We start from the raw sequence: 9,003 nt of genomic DNA, 5'->3' as shown, positions 1-9,003 counted from the left end.
ATATATATGTTTGTAACTTTGCAAGTAGGTGCAGAAGTGAGTATCTTCATTTATCCCATTCCTTCCTAACATTTTTTGAAATCAATACAAAAAGTAAATAAGAATTCAAGAATAAAAATTCATGTGTACTTTGCAATTTATAGTGAAAATATATATGTGGAAGGAGGCTGCAGATGGAAAGACCGAAGGAGTAGAATCGGTGGATTAGAACAGAAGAGAAGAGAGGGGAAAAAGGCAAAAAACGTAACCCTAATTAAAAGTAAAAACACACTTAATACTAAAAAATTACATTGCTGACCTCATAATTAAAATTAAAATTAAAGAATGCTAATACAAAAAAATCGGGTAACCTCGGGACTATCGGGTACAACCGATACCCGCAAAATCCAAAATATAAATACCCGATCCCATCCCTTTTCTCGTTTCAATCGGGTAGTGGGAACCTGATACCCGTTAATTACCCATTACCTGCTACCCGTTTCGACACCCCTATATAAAATTATCAGGGGCGAATTTAGGTGGGGTCGGGGGAGTCCGACCTGGACTTGTCAATTGGGCCGAGCTAGCCCGGTATGGCCTGACCAAATTGCCAAGTTATATAAATACAAGTTATATGTTTTATTTTGCATATAATATTTTTAACATCTCTTTAAAATACATAAATTAAAAATTGAACAAAGCTTAGCCCAGCCCAGCCCAGCCCGACCCAACCTTCCTCAGACATGGGTCTGGGCCGGACTAGGTGTCAACATAGGTGGGCCTCACCTGGCCCAGGCCGGCCCTACCCACTTTACAACTCTAGGACAACCCCACCCTTGTCCTGGAAATTGGCCAGATGTTACCCTTCCTCAGTTGCCACCCCAACACAGCCAAACTCTTCCCCCATAAATTTATTTGGAAGGGAATTTCAAAGGTTTTGTGCAACAAAACATAAGTTGGAAGGAATTTATTAGCAATTGGCGTCAACAATATTTTTTGAGAGTTTCTTGTAACTAATCACATATTGAGGTATGTAAGATCAATATTCAAGTTTAAGTTAGTATTAATACTATTATTTGTTTTTTAAGTTTACACATTATAGTGCTACTAAATTGATCAATAATTATTATATTATCCAATTTACACATTGTTTTGCTTAATTGCTTTGGATTATTCATTTATTTTTGTTTACCTTGTATGATATTTGATTATAAAGTTTTATAGTATATGATAAAAGGTTAAGATTGAACCTAAATTTGAAATTTTTGTTGCTTTATTTTTAGGTTAATGGATAAATGTCTTTACAAAAGACCTCGAGTTTTTATCGGTTCTTCTAGTGCTAATGTTGAGCAAGAACCACAACAATAGGCAAATCATGTGGTAGTTGAAAATAATTTGAATGAGATTGAAATGATAAAGAGAAAATTAAAGCCGACCCCGGATCACGAGACTCTATTTATAGTTTTGATGTGAATATTCAGGATCGTATTCGTAGAGATTATGTTGCCAAAGGTCCTTGCCAACCAAATGGCCATGATTTTCCAAAATATCAATATTGAAAAGATAAGAGAGGTTTTAGGGTTGTTTGATATAAAGATTAAGTTTGGCTTGAATATATAGTACGACAACAGATGCTACGTATTGTTTTTGGTGTTTTCTTTTCAAGCATGGTTATTTAGCACCGGGAGATGATGCATTTGATAGTGGTGGTTTCTCTAATTGGAAGAAGGCTAATGAAAGATTTAGAGCTCATTTTAGGTCAACTAGGTAGTTCACACCATAAAGCTAGAATTGAATATGAAAATTTGTGAATCAAAAGAAGAGTGTGACTTATATTATTAGTAGAGTTAGTCCAAAACAAGATAATGAATATAGGATTCGTTTGACTGCAACTCTTGATGCTATTCGATTCCTTTTGAATCAAGGTTTGGCTAATAAAGGACATGATGAGTCGTCACCTTTTTCAACTAGGGGCAACTTTCAGGAGTTATTATATTGTTATAGTTTAAGAAATGATGAAGTTGGTCAAGTTGTATTGAAAAATGCTCCCAAAAATATTCAAATGACTGCTCCATCAATTAAAAAAGAAATAGTTAATGCGTGTGAAGTTGAAACTACACTTGAAATAATTAAGGAACTTGGTATGTGTGGCTGTATGTAAGGAAAATCAACATGTTTCTAACTCTGACAATATGAATATGATAGAATGGTTGAAAGAATTGAGAAAGGGAAAATCATTTCAGGTAAAGATCTAAATCAAGAAACTTTTTTGCATAGACCGGGTGACACTCGATTTGGATCTCATTATATCACTATAATTGGAACAAGGGTATCGAGCTTCTTAATAGAATTATTGATTAGAAATGCATTTTCTAGAATTTGACTCCGTACCACGGAAGGGTTTATTTGCACGTTTGAAATATAGCCCAAAATGGAAAGGCAATGCTTGGAAAATTGGTTTATCCAAATCCTTCTTGGATGAAACCACACCAAAAAATACCATTGCCAAAAAGTGACAAGGTAAAATTTCCATTTATTAATGAAAAGGGATGTCTCTTTTGAAGCCAAAATGGATTTTCTTTGATGCCTAATATAATGCATGCAGGGTTCCTCGACCAACCCTAGGTTCGCCTGAAAATTCTTAACAAAGGTGTTCATAAGACCTTCTATTTTTATATAGAAATAGATTCTTTCAAGAAGAACTCCAGAAGACGTTGATTGCATATAAATCAAAATGGAACCAAGTCTTCGTAGTTTGGGAATTGGATGGGAGATCAATATTATTTAAATAGTGGTACAAAATAATATTCCATTGAATATATATTAAGTCGTGTGTTTTTTGATATAGAAGTAAAATGCTCAAACTAACGAGGGTAGTGAGCAAAAGTTCGGCACAACACCAAACAAAGCTATGCAGCAAAACAAACACACGCACACGAGCCAAAGCCAACACACCTCACAATCTCCCAAAATCTTCTAAGACTGGGGGCACCCCGACATACCAGAAGCACAAACGGAGAGGAGGAACAGAAACAAAACACTCAAGCGGCAACAAAACCAAAAAAGTCAACAACAAAGAAAACACCCTAATCTCGCACATCCTCATACCCGTGAGGATACGCTCACCGATACCAACCCGTTCACTCCCCTTCTTCCCTTTATGATTTTTGGGTCTTTCCATTCTCTTATGTCTTTCAAATTTTCACCATTTGTCCCGGTGAAAAGGGAGAGTTTGGACTCCACCCATGTACCCATGTGCCAAGACGCCACACCAACCTTTTTTCCTCGAACTCCCAATTTGGTTTAAATCCTTGGAATGTGATTTTATTTCTGATATCCCAAATAGACCAAGATATCACATAAAATATGGATATCCACAACTTCTTGTCGAACTTCTTAAATGGTGCTCCTAGCCATGAGAGAAAGCAATCAATTGGTTGGATTGGCAGACATAAAGACAAGCTCCACCGGCGGCAACAAGAGTACCAAAGCTTTGACGAGACCTTGTAGCTGAAGAACAAATGTTCCATCGATTCCAGTTCCTCTCTACATAAAGTACATTTATCATCTGGCACTCCTCCGAAGCCTAATATGAAAAGTCTTTCTTTTATATTGAGACGTCCTTGAAAGAAAAACAACACTTGAAGTTGTGCTCGAGGAGGTGCAACATTCTTCCAAGCCATTCTTCCAATATTCTGCAGTGCATTCTCCTTTTTCATTTGTCTAGTAACCTTCAAAACAAAATTAGAAATCAAAATGGAGCAAGACTTATCAGAATGCCAAATCCTCACATCTCTCATGTTTTCACTCAGAGCTGCATGATCCACGGATAGAATGAGATGCCCAAGTAAATCCTCTTCCTACGCAAAGAGTTTCCTCCTCCACTGGAATTTCCATCTCCAACTATTCTCGCCCCATTTCCCCATATTTTGGATAACATCTTCCCTTTGCATCGACACCATAAAGAGTCTAGGGAATAAATCTTTAAGGCACTTATCACTCATCCAAAGATCGAGCTAGAATCTTGTCCGGGCCCCATTACCCACCTTCATACGGATGCCTTTCACTGCCACCACTTGAATTTCTTAATTAAAGCTTCTGAAATCTGTGATCTGCGTGTTAATTGATTTAATTAGTAAATATTAAATGGGCTAGTTCTATCCAATTCTTCCATAGATCTCTAACCTAGCCCAAAGAATGTTTAATACATAGAGATGAAAAGAAGTAATGAGGCATGCAACAATTTGTTCCCTAACATCCTCTAGCCCAAATTTTCAGTGCCCCTTAGTGTAGAAGAAAGAAGATTTTTTTCTAGCTCTCCCCGTGCAGATCTAGATCTAATTCTTCGTGACACAATTAGGGTTTTTGTCTTCGAATCTTCATCTAGATCTATTAAGGTTATCTAAGGTTCACTCACGCAAATGGATAATCACGAGCATGGAAATAGGTTAGAAGATTCGTGGTCGAGACAAGATCCATGTTTATTGCATGAAAATTTGCTTTAATCACATAATCACCTAAACAAATCCGTAAGGATCCGTTTGAATAATCGCTCTTCCGCCACGACAAGCCCAACATATGATTGATGCACTATCTTGTGCGCTGCAATATAGAGATAAAAATATTTTAAATGCAATAAATTTGATAGTGACTGTGAAAGTGAACTTGCAAACATTTCTAGAATCTGCATGGGATGATTTCTTGCAAAAGTGGAAGCATTTTGCCGAGAAAATGAAAGTGATGTTTCTAACATGGATGGCATTGTTCTAAGACAGTATTCGCATGAAGAATGATGGAAAAAGTATTTCAAATTATCATTATTATCGTGCTGAAAGTTTTTTTCAAGTATTTTTTGTAACTAATATACTTATTTATTTAAACTTTTATATTAATTCCTAACATAATATTTTTTCACAGTTAAGTAGTTGACTTAATTATTCAAGAAATGAAGATTTTTTTCTAAGTCCAGCACAGACTTACTCGAATGTATGGCATGTCTTGATCCAAGAAATTATTTCTCCAATTTCAAAGTCGATAAACTTGTTCTTCTTCCCACTCTCTATCCGGAAGACTTTTCATCCATGGAGCTTAACTTGTTAACTCATGAAATCTTGGTATTAGAGAAAGTGTGTGTGCTTTTGTGCTAGGTCAAGCCTCTCAAGCCCAGAGAATCCGCTAGATCACTTGGTCTAGGAATTCAGAGGATCCCGAGAGTCTCGGTCGTCGGACACACAATTTACGCGTTCAAAACCCTCAACCCTCTATACTTTGGATTAGTACAGGGAAGTAGAGATCGATCCCATGAATACGGATGCGTAAGAAGGCATTTAAGAGACTCTGGAAAGTGGGTTGGCTGCTGCCACGCAATTTTGGGTTGAGAAAATTATAGCTAGGCTTGGAATGAAAATTGGCTGACACTAGAACTAGGAAACAGAGAACATCATGCAAACATGAAATATCGTCACGACTTCAATAAGTCAAACGACTTCAAACGAGCAGTGGGGACCATTTCCCAAAACAGTAAAGTACGGATGAAAAGCTGCAAATGACTAATTCTGAAATTAACTGAAGTGAGGCCTCGCTCGACTCTAATGTCGAATGACTAGACTCAAGAGTAAGCGAGTGTGCACATATGAGAATTAATGCAAAGCTCGGTCCAGACACAACGCTCCTTAAATCCACTGGATCACTGGGTCCAGGAACTCTAGAGAACTACAGTGTTTATGTCGTTGGACACACTCGACTCCCCTTCAAAAATAAATCCCTCAATCCGAATACTATGAATTAGTATAGGGAAGTGGGGTCGATCCCACAGAGATGGATTCGCAAAGTAGTGCTAAGAGACTATGGAAACAAACGGCTGCTGCCACACAAAGGGGTTGAGATTTAAACTACCACTAGATCTAGGCAAGAAATGTAAACGCTAGACCTAGGACACAGAAAACTTACTGGATTCAGACATCAATACCGAAAGACACAATTACTCCCTAGACTAAGCAAACGACTACCTAATCTAGCTAAACAGTAAGCAAATAACAGTGGGGACCATATTTCCAGAAATAGCAAGTACGGTAAAAAGCTGCAGATAACAGACCCATGCTCCAACTAACTACGACATGTACCTTCGCAACTAAACTAAACTCGCAGATGAAGAAAACAAAGCACACTCCTAGATTCAAACAGAATATAAAGATTTGGACGCCGGAAACTTGCTATGAATCGGAAATACATCAGATCTACATAAACTAGGCGAAATGAAATGAAAACACTTAAACTAGGCATAAAATTAAAACACTCCTGCTCAGAATCACTTCAGACGCTTAATCCACTCCGGATCCAAGCCATCCGAACTCAACAACCAACAAAATCAACTCCATAACTCCGATTCTCACAGATCTGCTCCGATCAACTCCAAATTCCAACAATCACAAACAACTCCACAACATCAGCAAAACAAAACCCGATTCATCCACAAACAAACTCCATTCTTCCAGATCTCACCATTAACCTGCAATAATCTAGAAAATAACCACGAAAACAACCAACTCCAATAATCCAACTCCAGAATTCAAGTAAACACAATCAATCTACAAAAATCATCACGATCGACGTAAGCGAAAACGAAACTTGCATAAAAGTAGAGAAATATCCAGAAACAAAAGAGGACCGAGCTTCGAACAGCGAAGCTCGACGAATTCAGCAGAAACAACAAAAACAGAAATAAATTGTTTTTTCGCCCCAAAGAAGGACGGTGTTACAACCCACAAACACTATCGGAAAGCTAAATGTGAACCCCAGCGCGAACCCGAGATCCTCCGCGAATTAGAACCAAGTATGTGAAAAGTGAACTGAGCAACAGGCTGTTCGTGAGGCCTCCACCGAGAAGGTCCCTCCAGCTTGCATGCTTCTTCCTTTTATAGATGCGGACATAGCCTTCTAGAGTCTTCGTAGAAATCCCTATTCTACCCTTCAACTCCGAGGCTTCCTCCGTCAAGCAATTTCTTTCATAATGTCCGCTCTTTCGCCAGTTTCCTAGGACTATGCAAGCGTCCTCTTCTTTTCCTGGATCTAGCGAAAACCTTCACACACCTGGCTTAAAACATGCGTTAGACCCAGTAATTTCACGAAATAAAACCCCTAGACCGATGCATGAAATTAGCCTTATCAAACTGCTCACACTTAAACCATGCTTGTCCTCAAGTATGAAAGACAAGAGAAAGAAATAAGGCGAATTTCAATGCACGGTCCCCAAGAACGACTCTACAAACAAAAACAAAAATAGACTCCTGGACCTAGATAACTGGCAAAATAAAAAAAAACAGACTTATAAAAGAAAACAACACAAAGAATCAAAACACAAACAAGCATGAACTAGGTTCGACTTTTAGGCAACCGTCCCCACAAGCTTAAGTTCAATCCGATCGTCTACAGTCTTCAAATCTTCCCCCTTCCCTCTTCTACCTAAACGGTCCGTGAGTTCGTCAAGATAGCCTATTGACACCCCAGCTGTTAGGTTCGCTCGATCACTCATTCCTCACCAGGTATGTTAGGATCAAAACGCTCCCCAGTTAAAGTTATGCCACTGATGCGTTGGGTTATGAGAGTTTTATCCTTCTTACTTCTCTTTTTTTTTCCATTGATTTTCCTGGGTCAGGTTGAAATTGCTTCCTGCCCTTGAGGATACTAATATTATATTTATTTATTTTTATTTTTTCCTGTATTATATCCCCTTTTCCCCTGGACTTCGTCCAGCTTATACCTCCAATTTTTTTTTATTTTTTTTTACTCCTCCCCTGGACTTCGTCCAGCTTATTCCACCTTTTCCTGGACTTCGTCCAGCTTAGACCTCCGAAACCCATTTTTTTCTCCTTCATACTCTACTCCCTAAGCATCAAGTGGCAGCCCAATTTACATGTTAGCACAAAAAAGTGTTTAGGCTTATAACTCCCTCTTATAGTAGGGCTGCACAGCTGGGTTATCTAAGGCTTTTTCCATCGTCCCAACTTCATTCAGACCGCCTTTGGTTTATTAAGGAATAAGGTGTCAAAGTTGACATGCATTCTCTCTTCAATCGCTCTCACTAAGGGAAACCTGCCTTATTATCTCACTAGCTCATGCGAAACACACATCCTAAAGACTCTTAAAACAGAAAGAACACAAACACCATACTTACTCCCCCCCCTCCCACTTCACTCAAGCTTGTCCCCAAGCTATCCTAGTGAAGGGGGGAAAAGGAAGTAAGAACAGCAGACAACAGACACAAACACAAACAAAGCACAAAAACAAAACAAACTTCTCACACTTAGACCGAACATCGGGCTAAGTGGGAGAAAGCGCAACATACAAAACCAAAACAAAACAACCCCTTCTCACACTTAGACCAAAAATTGGGCTAAGTGTAGGAAGGTATAACACATATATACAGAACGATGCATGCTGGCACATAAAAACACAAGCGAAAGAAAAACGAAAAGTAAAAGACAGAAAAGTAAAAGTTACTTGGTTCTGGGGGAAATTCAATTCGGGTTCTGGCCCCCGCGGGAGCCAGACTTGGGTGGCACTGTCTGTTGGGTCATTTTAACTTTCTTTCTTGCCGGTGACTCCGGCGTCTCCTTCTGATCTTCTGTGGGTCGGGGTACGGTTTTCTTCAAAAGCACGGGCCTGGAGGAAGACGGGGTGGTCTGAGGCCTTTGGGCTTGTGGCGGCTTCTGCACAGCTAGACTCCCTTGACCCGGCGTCTTGGAACCGCCGCTAGGTTCAGGAAGTCCCTTCGGTGTCTCGGGGAACTTTGCTTGAAGCCACCTCGTCATCTTCATCATCAGTGCGACGGCCTCCGCCATCTTGTCGGAACGCCTTGACGATTCTGCCACTAGGTCGGTGATACGCCCCTTCAGGGCTACGGCCTCCTCTCTACTTCTCCCCATTTCCCTCCGTATCTCCGTCACTTCTTTTCGTACACCGATTACCTCCTTCCTCAACTAACTTTCTGACTTCTGCATCCTCGCACTGTCCCTTCATTTACCC

This window comes from Salvia splendens, chromosome 16 (genome assembly GCF_004379255.2).
Source record: "Salvia splendens isolate huo1 chromosome 16, SspV2, whole genome shotgun sequence".
NCBI classification, from domain to species: Eukaryota; Viridiplantae; Streptophyta; class Magnoliopsida; order Lamiales; family Lamiaceae; genus Salvia; species Salvia splendens.
The sequence above is the reverse complement of the archived record's forward strand: the minus strand, read 5'-3'. Positions refer to the sequence as shown.